The sequence below is a fragment of the Acomys minous genome (assembly GCF_964271855.1).
Source record: "Acomys minous genome assembly, chromosome: 12".
Classification (NCBI taxonomy): domain Eukaryota; kingdom Metazoa; phylum Chordata; class Mammalia; order Rodentia; family Muridae; genus Acomys; species Acomys minous.
In genome coordinates, this window is record NC_140493.1 from 5883232 (window position 1) to 5895741 (window position 12510).

The window sequence follows — 12510 nt, forward strand, 5'->3', positions numbered from 1 at the left end:
CTGCCATTGAGATTTGGAGCAAGGCGCCTACATTTCAGGATTTCATCTGAAAATTGATTGAAGGGGCAGAGTTGGGCTAAGTGATAGTAACAGCTCCACCCGTGTCAACATTTTGATCAGCAGTCTTGTGGGTAGTTGTTAGTCACTCCTGTCTTAGGAAGCTGTTAAGGACTCGAGAGGTGTGATCGGCCCTAAATTTTCCAAGGAAGAGATTCGAATCTGCGCTGATGAGGTGGAGAAGAAGGGGTTCAAGGTCAGTAGTTCAAGGTCATGGCCTGAATGGAATGGGAGCTGAGTGAAGGCGGAGACAGGTCTGCTTGGAGGCTGTCAGGCCAGAGGCAGGCTGCGAAATCTACGAAGGTGGGGAGACAGTACACAGGGAAGCACTGAACTTTATAGTAGGTAAAACACAGGTAAACCTTCATTTGGCAGCGTGGTAAAGGGAAACCACCTCTTTAAAAACGCATGGCACCTAATTGGAGTTCAGCATGCACAGTTAGGAAGCAAACTTCGAGTCAGGTACGGTGGAACTTACCTGGTATCCCAGCACTTGAGAGGTAGAAGCAAGGAGGTCAGAAGGTAAATGCGATCCTCAGCTGAACACAGAGCCTGAAGCCAGCCTGCACGAGACCATGTCCCAAAGGAAAGGGCTCGGGGAGGGGAGTCAAAAACAGGTTCGATGTGGCGGGTTTCTAGTCCTCACGTTGTTAGAGCAAAGACAGATTGCACCATTCGAGGCTCAGAAGTCTTCAGCACCCCGATTAATTTATATTTGTCTGATCTGTAAGTGGCTCTGGGACTATTGTTAAGTTACTTTCCTTCACGCATTCAGTTTGGATTTTATACGAGGGCAATTCTTTTCCGGTCTCGGTTCATCAGTTTATATAATTGCAAAGTCACGTGGAACTGACAAAAACCAGTTTGCGGGCAAACATACTTGAGGCAGTAGATCTCCAGCCGGCATCCTGGCCATGGGCACCCACTCCCTCCGTCGGTTCCGATGCCGGGATGTCTCACAACCTGTAGAAGCTGCTCTGTCCTCTAGGACACTGTGGCTGCAGGCAGTAGACACACCAAGGCTGATTTGCCCGGTTCTGCTTTCTGGTTTTAAATAAAGAGCCACTATGTCAAACACAGCAACTTGACTGTAAGAGGGTCAAACCCAGCTGAGCTGCCTATTTAATATGTCACAGTAGACCTGGCTGCCAGGTTCTCCCAGCATCCCTCAGCCCCTACCTGCTGGAGTCCTCTGGCTGGCATACCCGACCCTCTACCCTAACCATCTCCAGCCCAGGGACTAGGCTGGGCTTGCCTTTCTCCCAGTAGCTCTTTCCTATATAAGTCAGCCATTTTGGTCACCCAGCCTTTTTGCGCCCCACCCCCGCCCCGCCCCCTTTCCTTTTCTGGCTCTCTCCTTCCTCATCTTAGGGTTACACTTAGCCTGAACTCTCCTGGATGTCCTTCCCTCTGGCTACGCTCTCTTACTTTTCATTTACAATAAACCTCCTCCGCCATGACCTAGAAGCAGCCATGTCTGCCCTCCTCTTTTCCTTCCTTCCTTCCTTCCTTCCTTCCTTCCTTCCTTCCTTCCTTCTTTCCTTCCTTGCACGCATTCTTCAAGGACAGTGGAGCTGAGCCAGATTCGAAGCAAGTTTTATTAAATGCCAGCCAGGACAGCGGATGCTACCCAGGTCCAGACCCAAGGTTCCCAGAGAATGGTCAGGACCCAGAATTTCACTAGTCCGAGAATTCCTGCCTTCTTCCAATTGGAAGACAGCACATATCTCGATATATTTCCTGCCTATTCGTGACCAAGCACGTCCTGTTCAGTTAGAGCAACCACCCTTGTTCACAGAAGTGAAAACACGCAGCTGGCTACCGTACAATGATCAACAATGTCCGGTGTCCCAGGAAGTTATCTGCCTTTGGGAAAGTGGGGCTTACAGGTTAGAGTGATTTTTGTCTTATAGATCTCTTAAGGACAGTGATTAAAACTTAAAACGTAACTCTAGCCCTTGCATTAACTTAGTGTGTTTGAACTTTTATCTACCAAGCTCCTGAGACACTGTGGAGCAGCCATTTCCTTTTTTTTTTCCCCTTGACCTCACCCCTCATTACTTCCTGCAATCTCTCACTTTCTTCTCTTAGCTTTTGCAGGTGGATTTCCTTTTAAGTTGCTTCCTGGTTTGTTGCGTTTGTTTGAGGCTGGGTCTCATTACATCATTTAAAATGACTTCAAGCTTCTGATCCTCCAATCTACTGAATACTGAGATTAACTCTGACGTCAGCCAGCACGCTGTGTCTACACAGTGCTGGGATTGAGCCTGGAATTTTTTCCCCAGGCGAAGCAATTCTCTTCCAACCGAGCTACAGCTGCACTCCTGTCTTTGGTTTTTACTCTGTTTGTAGCTCAGGGCTGGCCTCAGCTTCTTTGGTCCTGGGATTACAGGTGCGTACCACCACAGGTAGCTAAACGCTTGCAGTCCCTCAGCCTCCTCCCTTGGATACACCCACCTCTGACCTGAGACATTTCCCACTGTCTCCCCTGCTACATTTCCCATCCCTTCTTGTCTTCTCTTGGCCCACACTCGCCTCATCACCAACCCCCCCCCCCCATTCTTTAGCAGGTGGCCGGCAGATCTGGAGTCCCAACCTCACCTGTCCACAAGCTCCAGGCTGCAGATGCCCCTGGCAGCCTTCACTCTCTTCTTAGATGTCCAGAAGCATCTTCAACCTCATGTGACGCGAACATGGATTTTGGCTCCTTTCCTTCTGTCCGTCCAGCCATCACCCAGCGAGCACAGGACTCCATCATCTGCATCTTTTCGCCATCTACGTTGGAATCACTATGGACTCCTCTTGTCTCTTGCTCCTGCCTTCATCAACAAGTGGGTCTCTTCTCCAAGACAGCATAAAGCTGTCCACCTCAGCACTGTCCTGCTCCATCCTTGTCTCACTGCACTGCTGCGGTGACCCGGTGCTGTATGTGTCAAGGCCACAGTGACCCTCGTAGGTGGAGTCAGACCATCGTCTTCCCTTTAGAAAGCTTTTCAGCGGATTCCTGTTGTGGTCTTAGAGTCTCCATCAGGTAGGACTCCTTCTGCCGTCCTCAGTGAAGCGCAGGATCCAGGCCTCTGACCCTTTCTCCTCCGAAATGCAGCTTCATCCCCAGCCTGGGCCTTTCAGGTTGCTCTCTCCTTGATTTTTTTTTTTAATTTTTTATTTTTATGATTTGGTCTTAACTGACATTTAGACCCCAGCCTGAGGTCACTTCCCCACAGAAGCCTCTCTAGACCCTCATGGCTCTCCACCTTCACTGTTGTTTTTCTTTTATTCTACTTTAAGCATCCTTCCAACAGCTTCTAGAACTGTTACCACCACCAGCGAGGCAGGGGAGTCTTGGCTTTGTTTCCTCTCATTAAACAAAGCATTTGGGTGGCCTTAGCTGTGGCCTGAGCTTCTGCCTGAGACCCAAACTGAGCAAACAATGGAGCTGCCTGTGTCTGGTGGTACATAATCATAAAGGTTTAAAACTAAAATAAAATGCCAGGGGAGTCATAATAGCCAATTAGTAGGAGAAATTCAGGTTTAGTGTTTTCTGCCAAACGCTCACTTGTGGAACTTCTCCCCCAGCAAAGAAGAAATCAGTTCTGCAACAGGTACCAGCTGGGGCTTCCGAGTCATTCCTGCCACTGCCCGGAGGTGGCATCGGATTCCACAGGTTGAAGATGCATGACTGTCCCATGCCCCACACTTGGGATGTGAGTTACAAGCCTCTGGCTATTGTACCGGAACTTCTGGAAAACGCTATAAATTGGGTTTGCTCAATTTAATTGAACTCAGGTCCAATTGATTTGCTCGAAGGGCTAACGGAAATCCTGAAAACAGTCACGTTTACCACTAGATTGCAATGAAAACAGACACGATGCGCTGAGCAGTATTGACAGAAGGAACATCAAGCCACATGAGGTGAGGCTCCCTCCAGGAACTGTCTTGTCCTCAGTTCTTGGGGTGCTCCGCGAAGAGGGTCCATTTGTGGAGGTTCCGCCACACAAGCCTAGCTGACTAGATTATTGGCAGTTTATCAGTTTACCCTTTAGTGTCTCTTGCCTTCCAGAGGTTGGGGGTGTGATGTCCTCTTTCTTGTACCAGCTACCTAGGGGCCACCAAGCCGTTAGTCAGCTCACGACACTCTGGAGATGCCCAGCTTTTCAGGAGTTGTACACCAGAAACAATGAAGAGTAAGTATTTCCACAGGATCCTAGGTCTGGCTTACCTGGACCAGCGAAAGGAAGTGGTGGCTTCTAGAAGACGCCTTCAACACGACCACTCTACTTTGTGTTGTGCTTAGGATGAAGGAAACCTTCGCTCCTCATCTCACCAGAAAATGTGCTCTGCTTTGTGAAGTGAGACACTGCCGAACTCTAGAATCACCAAAGAAAAGCCAATTAAATTTTAAGGATTTATTAATGCATTTTCATGTGTGCCTGAGTCCTATGAGATAGGTGTATTATGTGCATGCAGTGCCCTTGAGCACCAGAAGAGGGCGGCAGATCCTCTGGAACTAGAGTTATAGGAGCTGTAAACTGCCCAATATGGGTTCCAAGACAAACACCAGACCTCTGCAAGAACAGCAAGTGCTTTTAACCACTGAGACATCTCTCAAGCCCCAGACAATTAGCTTTTTCTAGGGGAGGGCATGGTGGTGCACGTCTTTAATCCCAGCACTCAGGAGGCAGAAGCAGGCAGATCTCTGTGAGTTCAAAGCCAGCCTGGTCTACAAAGAGAGTTCTAAGACAGCCAGGGCTGTCACACATAGAAACCCTGTCTCAAAAAAAAAAAAAAATCTATAATTTTGTTTTTTGAACTATGGTGCTCTTGGCACCTAGTTTAATAACATGAGCCAATAACAACAATGAAGAAGTCATTTCGTTTGCTTAACTTATACCCCAGCTTCCAAAAGGAAGGCTCTGTGAATGGTCTGCAGAAGGCTGGGAACAAGTTGCCATGGGAGCTGCCTCCTCTTTGTTATGGCTCAGTCTATGTAACAAATGCTTGCTCTCAGGCAGTATGCTAAGCACTGGGAAGACTTGAGGAGAGACAGGCTGATGGCTCGGCAGGAAAAGCGGCTGCGCGTGCGCACGAGGGCCTGGCTTTGGATGTCCATCACCCACACGAGAAACCTAGGTGCTGCGGCATGCACCTGTAACTTGGCACTGGGACATGGGAAGCAGAGGATCCTGGGAGTTCCACGGCCAGCCAGGCTTGCTGAAGGGATGGGTTCCAGTTTCCGAGAGAAACCTCAGTCTCAGGAAATAAGGTGGACACCCGACACTGACGCCTGGCACTGTGCGCAAGCATGGGTGAATGCGTCTGTATACACATATGCACATGGGGAGATGGAAGGGAGGGAGGGAGGGAGGAAAACACAAGCTGCCTGGTGGTGGTGGCTGTCTAAGATTTTAGACAGTCACTAGACTGCAGTTTCCTAAGCCCAGTAAGATGGAAGCACAGGGTGACACGAGGAGTGTCAGTGTCTACAGAAAGTTGTTATGGGGAACAAGCACAGATGGAGAAGGGTTGGGAGACAGAAATGAGCAAAAAAGCAACAGAGGTTCTGAGCCTCGATGACCAGTGGGGGCGGGGCCACGAAGATGCCAGAAGCTCAGGATATCAGAGGAACCAGAGGAGGCGTGGAAAGACGCTGCCTGGGGAGCAGAGACCACAGCGCAGAATAACATTAAAAAGTTATAACAATAAGAAATACGGCTAGGACCGAGCAAGAACTACAGTGCGGCAGGCGCCGCGCTGAACACGTCCTGTGTGTTGGCTGATTGGCTCCCTGGGACAACGCTGCATGAGCCTTATTGATGTTTGTTGCCCGGGAATGTAAAGACACTTTCCTGAGGACACACAGACAGTCAGGTGGGGGGTGGGGTGGGGAGGGTGGAGTCAGCATAGAAGCGTACTTCCCAGTTTTGCTCTGTAAAGCTAATTCCCCTAGGAAAGTGGAACTGATACTGTGCCACTAACGCACGGAGCATAGGGGCTTGTGAGAACCCTCCGTCCGTCAGCGCCTGGTACCGAATCCACCTTCGCTGGACTCAAAGGAAAGGCTATCTGCAACTTCTCTGGTATCCGCAGGGCTTTTATTTTATTTTATTTTATTTTATTTTATTTTATTTTATTTATTTATTTTTGGGTTTTCGAGACAGAGTTTCTCTGTGTAGCCTTGATTGTCCTGGACTTACTCTGTAGACCAGGCTGGCCTTGAGCTCACAGTGATGTGCCTGCGCCTGCCTCTGCCTCTCGAGTGCTGGGATTAAAGGCCTGCGCCACCGCGCCTGGTTTAGGGCTTTTAAGTTTCTAGACAAGTTGCCTGAACACCAGGACTGGACCGTTGCTATTAGCTGTGGCTCCCTCTTTGACTGTGATGTATTCTCCTTCAGCATGCTCTGAGGGACCAGCTTTGGTGTTTTTTTTTTTTTTTTTTTTTTTGTCCTCCTAGTCTCTTTTAGGGACAAATTGAAATGTTAAAAATATAAAACCGATAATTACATGGAAGGATTAGTGATCCACATCTTGGGGTTTTATTCATGAAGTAATACATTTACAAGTTAAATTTTTTTCTGCTGAAGGTGGGGCTGCCTTCCCAGATGGAGGCAGGAGAATGGCAGCTTTGGAGCCAGTCTGGACTACATAAAAGTTCCAGGCCAGCCTTTGCTATAAAGTGAGACCCTGTCTCAAAAATGAACAAATATATAGGACCAGCAAGATGGCTCAGCAGGTAACCATGCTTGTTGCACAAACCTGATGACCAGAGTGCAATTCCTGGGATACACGTGAAAGAGCTGGATATTGTGGCTGAGCATCCGTAGACAGCCAGCAAACACAGGAGAACAGACCAAGTCTTAGAGCATATGGGGAGGCAGAAAGAAGAGAGAGACCCTGCCTCAAAAATAAGATAGAAGGCAAAACCAGCTTCTGAAACTTGTTCTCTGACTTCCCAATGTGCATCATGACACATACACACACACCACACACACACACACACACAACTCATATACCACACACACTTCCACTCATACACCACACACACACACACACACACACACACAATTATTAGTTAATTTTTAAAATGTGTACATTTGTTTAAACAATTCAAGTGTGTATAGCATCGAATGTAAAAGCCTATTTTCTGATTTATACAACCTCATGGGATGTATATAGCTGAACATAGTCATGGGTACTGTTTGGTTTTAGACACAAATTTAGATGTGTATACATACCTGTATAGAAATATTGAATAAAATATAATTTTGAGAATTCTTTTTAACAGTACTGTATTATGTCTTATGTTTCATAGGCCTTGATTCTTTACAGCAGCCTGTGACTCACATCTACAGTGGCCTGTAGCTCACATCTACAGTGGCCTGTGGCCTGTGGCCTGTGGCTCATATCTACAGTATCTGTGACTCACATCTACAGTGGCCTGTGGCTCACATCTACAGTGGCCTGTGGCCTGTAGCTCATATCTACAGTATCTGTGGCTCACATCTACAGTATCTGTGGCTCACATCTACAGTGGCCTGTGGCTCACATCTACATCAGCCTGTGACTCACACCTACAGTGGCCTGTGGCTCACACCTACAGTGGCCTGTGGCTCACATCTACAGTATCTGTGGCTCACATCTACAGTATCTGTGGCTCACATCTACAGTGGCCTGTGGCTCACATCTACATCAGCCTGTGACTCACACCTACAGTGGCCTGTGGCTCACATCTACAGTGGCTTGTGGCTCACATCTACAGTATCTGTGGCTCACATCTACAGTGGCCTGTGGCTCACATCTACATCAGCCTGTGACTCACACCTACAGTGGCCTGTGGCTCACATCTACAGTATCTGGGGCTCACATCTAGAGTATCTGTGACTCACATCTACAGTGGCCTGTGGCTCACACCTAAAGTGGCCTGTGGCTCACATCTACAGTATCTGGGGCTCATATCTACAGTGGCCTGTGACTCACATCTACAGTGGCCTGTGGCTCACATCTACATCAGCCTGTGACTCACATCTACAGTGGCCTGTGGCTCACATCTACATCAGCCTGTGACTCACATCTACAGTGGCCTGTGGCTCACATCTACAGTGGCTTGTGGCTCACATCTAGAGTATCTGTGGCTCACACTTACAGTGGCCTGTGGCTCACACCTACAATGGCCTGTGGCTCACACCTACAGTGGCCTGTGGCTCAAATTCACACCTGTTTCTGCTTCTGAGTGCTGGGATCAAAGGTGCTTCCCACCATGCCAGCTCTGACTAATTTCTCACTACCGCAAATAACAGTGTGTGCTGCTCAAGTATAGTATATATTTAGCTCCTGGTGCAAATGTTTCTAGGGAAATTTTTTCCTAGAAGGGGAATTGCTGAGTTAAAGAAAGAATGCGTACTCTGTGTTTTAACAGTTACTGCCAAATGCCTTCAAAAGGGAGCCACAGAAATCTATACTCCGTTAACAGCACACGAGAGTTCCTGTTTCCCACACTCTCAAGTATAGTCAAAGCTTTATTTTTGCAATTAAAAGTTGTATCTTGTTTTATTTTACATTTCTTTGATTATTCAAAAGGTTGAAAGATATTTTAATATATTTATTGGCTTTTGTTGTAACTTTTGTTCTTATTTTGCCTATTTTTTCCTTTTCCTTTTTTTTTCCTGTTGCTGATTCTTCAGATTTCTTTGCAGGCTTAAAAAAAATTAACCCATTATGTGAATTGTAAACTTTCCCCCCTGCGGTTTATTTCTTGACTTTATGATATTTTTTACCTTGCCGTTCCCCCTCGCCCTCCCCACCCCAGCACACACACACTGAGACAGACTCTCGCAATGGATCCCAGGCTGGTTTCCCAAGAGCTGGAATTACTGGTATCAGAAAATGTGAGGGTTTCTTCCCCCCTAGTTGACAGACAGGTGATAGGGTGACGGAGGAGGATCGTATTCTTGGCATCACTAACACAAGAATTTAGGAATGGACTCAAACAGAAGCTTAGGAGAATTTAATTAAAATTTAAAAGAAAAAACACTCAGGCAGAGAATGGAGAAAGAAAGTGTGAGGTTAGCAGGCATCGGTGTCAGTCCCATGGTTGGGGGTGGGGTCTTAGAGAACAAGGAAGCCCCAAGTACTGAGAAGAGTATTGCGTTCTGGCCAGCAGGGGCGGGGCCGGGCGGGCGGGGATGAGAGGGGGGGCTCCGAGGAGAAGGAACACTTGGACCTTCCTAGGTCAGGACTCAGAGAGGACTGGACCAACTAACCCTGCCTCGCATCAGCTCTAACAGTCCTGAGGGCGGGAATTCTGGGAAGGAAAAGTACAGATCTTACTGACTGAATAACTATCCTGTCTTATCGTCAGCCTGGCTAAGGTGAGCTTGCCCTCCGAGGGGTAGGCTTTCCTTCCCGAGGGTGGTCCTTCGGCCAGATGACTGATCTACCCGACCAGAATGTCAGGTCTCTAGCCGACCAGACGTTTTCCTTCATTCTTGCTCCAGCATTACGCCGTCATGGGCGCTATACTTGGCTCAGGAGTTATCATCCTTTTAAGGACCGATAAGATGACTCAGTGGGTTAAGGTTTGATCTTTAGTAAACATGGCGGAAGAAGAGAACCGAATCCTAGGTCGTTCATGGACCTCCAGGTGAACTGCCCCTCCCTCACTCGCTCTCAGTTTTGTTCAAGGAACGGTGCCAATCCAAGATGTCTCCCAATCTTTCCCTGTTCGAAATTATGAGAGAGATGAGAGAGAGGGAGGAAAGGACATGTTTGTTCTAACATTGTTCTGGTCTTAATGGTTTGCATTTCAGCTACCAATCCACATAGTATTATTTAGTTGGACATAAGAAGTAAAGTATTGAGCCAGGCGTGGTGGCGCACGCCTTTAATCCCAGCACTCGGGAGGCAGAGGCAGGCAGATCGCTGTGAGTTCAAGGCCAGCCTGGTCTATAAAGTGAGTCCAGGATAACCAAGTCCCTGTACAAAAAAAAAAAAAATTAATACTTTTTTCCTCCCAAATGGCTTGTTTGCTACATCACTTCTGAATTGCTCTTGTTCTCTAAGTGACAATGAACCATTTTGCATTTTAAATTCTCAAGTGTATCTGGGCCTCTTGTTTCCTACAACTCTGCAATGTAAATCTGTATTTTCTCCGCTTTCTCTATCTGTAGACTGTCGTGTTGAGTAAGCTAGTTCTCCCTCCTGATTCTGGTCACACTTGCACTGGCTGTCCCCGCTCTTTTATTATTCCATGTGACCTTTAGACCATTTTGTCACTCCAAATAAACCCCAGTGGTGTGTGGGTTGGAATTGCAGCTTCTTAGGGGACAAGCAGTGTTGTGTCACTTGTTCCTGTTTTCGCGAATGTTCCTGTATTCTCAGGGCAGCACCAGATTATCTCAGCGCAACTTTGCTTCTCCCCCATGCCAATTTCAACACTGCAGGAGCTGTGCTGCGCAGGCCACTTTGATGGGACAGTTCTGTTGGGCCAGAGATAGTTCAACAACTCTCTAGTTCCCTCAAATGTGCAGCCCGCTCTTAGGGAAAGCCCTGGGAACTATCCTGGCCCAAGTGGCTTTGAGCAGAAGCGATGTGTCTGCCTTGGGTCACAGGTTTGAAAATTGGTATCCATTTTCTCTGTGATCCTATAGATTGGGAAGCCCAGGGTTAGACTCTTCCAAGTATTCAAAGGAAGAAGAGGAAGATGCGCAGGAAACAGAAGAGGAGGAAGAGGAGAAGGAGGTAGAGAGCGAGAAGGACAAAGTTGTCATTTCTGAGAAGAGAAACAACGGGATAAAGCACGTGGAAGAACTTAAAGCTAAGATGTCCCTCAAGGAGAACCTTCTATATGGTTGCTTCCTCATAGAAAGAGCTGGAAGCAGGCAGTGTGTGTCAATGGCTTTGAGGGTTCTAAAAGCTTGCGCCGACAGCCCTGACTCATGACTCAGCATGGGGTAGAAAAGCTGCCATGCTCGATGCTCGCTTCAGGGTTAGCAAGGAAGAGAACAGAAGAAGACGCCTCTCCAAAGAGGGGCACCCAGGAGCTGGGAAAGCCGCCCACACCTTGCGGATGCGCCACGGCCATGCTTACATCTCCTGGCCCTGTCCTCTCTGAATTGTTTAAATCAGCGTTGGGCAGCTGCCCTACATTTCACCAGAGACTGAGCTGTTTCGGGTCCTGAGGTGACCAGAACTGAAGAAATGCAATGCTGTCACTCCTGTGTCCTGGAGTGCTGAGAATCCATTGGAGAAAGCCGCGTTTTCTGTAGAGAAAGCATTCCTGCCTCTAGACAAAAGATGGAAAGTGTGTTTATAGGAAGGGGGTGAAAAGGCGCAGAGAACTCCCTAGCATCCCCGAGTGGTCCTGTAGGCTTCAAGTTCTTTTCCACCATCAATTTAAAGAATTAAAAAATGCAGCAAAGTTCAAGGCAGAGTAAGGTCTGTTGGCAGGCCAATACTTGCTGACCGGAAGTCCGTGGGCAGGCCAGACAGATTTGAGCACCCAGAGTTCATAGAATTGGATGTTCCTTGGGATCCTTACCTGCTCTCAGTAACGTCCTTCCTCTCCTCTGTTGGACCTAAGATGTGCTGGCTTCCTTCCTTTCCAGCACTAGGGCTGGGTGGTTCCCTTCCATTCACACACAGTTGTTCGTCTGCAGATACGCCGCCCTTCATCTTGGTGTCAAGCATGGACGCAGCTGCTGGTGGCCGAGGTGGGCTCCCAATGCCCCTTTTCTCTGTGGTGTAATTGAAAAAGGGAAATTACTTACCCCCAACCCCCAGCAGCAGGGGGAAGGGAGGGCGGGCACTCAGGATACACTTCTGTGCGGCAGAAGTCTGCCTCCCTTTCATTTTTAAGTTCGATTGCATCGTTTTCTGTTTCTTAAAAACCAAAAGCCCCTCGAGTGAGGAAGTTTCCATATCTTACAACTACAAAACATCTCCAGGAAGCCTCCCCTCCCCACATCCCCCACAGGCTGTAGCTATGAGCACCTGGCTGTGGGATTTCTCCGCATCCTTTCCGGCTTTACAGTCATTACTGGGGAAGAGGTAGTTAGAAATTGGCTTATGCATTCATCCTCACCAAGCTGGCCAAGCTTAGGGATAGCTGCTTTGAAAATAGACTTTCAAATGTCAACAATATTAAAAATAAAACATAGAGATTCCTGCTCCAAGGCCAAGGGACCGTCGTAGAAGTCAGGGCAGAAAGATGGCAAAAGGGAAAAGCCTTTAAGCCCAGCCCTTGGGAGACAGAGGCAGACGGATCTCTGTTTGTTCAAGGGCAGCCTGGTCTACAAAGTGAGTCCAGGACAGCCAAAGCTACACAGAGAAGCCCTGTCTCGAAAAATGGAGTAGGGAAAGGGGAAGGGCTGGGGGAGGGGTTGGGGGAGGGGGAAGAGGTGTTTTCTGGACATGACATTACTGTACTCATGAGTTTCTAGAAGCTGTGATCATCTCTAC

At 48.0% G+C, this 12510-nt stretch overlaps 1 long non-coding RNA gene across 1 annotated transcript; it reads right to left on the reverse strand.

The window, feature by feature from the left end:
* Nucleotides 1–467: 467 nt before the first annotated feature.
* On the reverse strand, nt 468–11889 carry LOC311578739. Its single transcript, XR_014772959.1, has 4 exons — nt 11591–11889; nt 4277–4424; nt 2659–4156; nt 468–1101 (listed from the first exon to the last, which is right to left on the reverse strand). It is a non-coding gene; the product is annotated as an uncharacterized lncRNA (long non-coding RNA).
* Between the last annotated feature and the right edge of the window lie 621 nt (nt 11890–12510).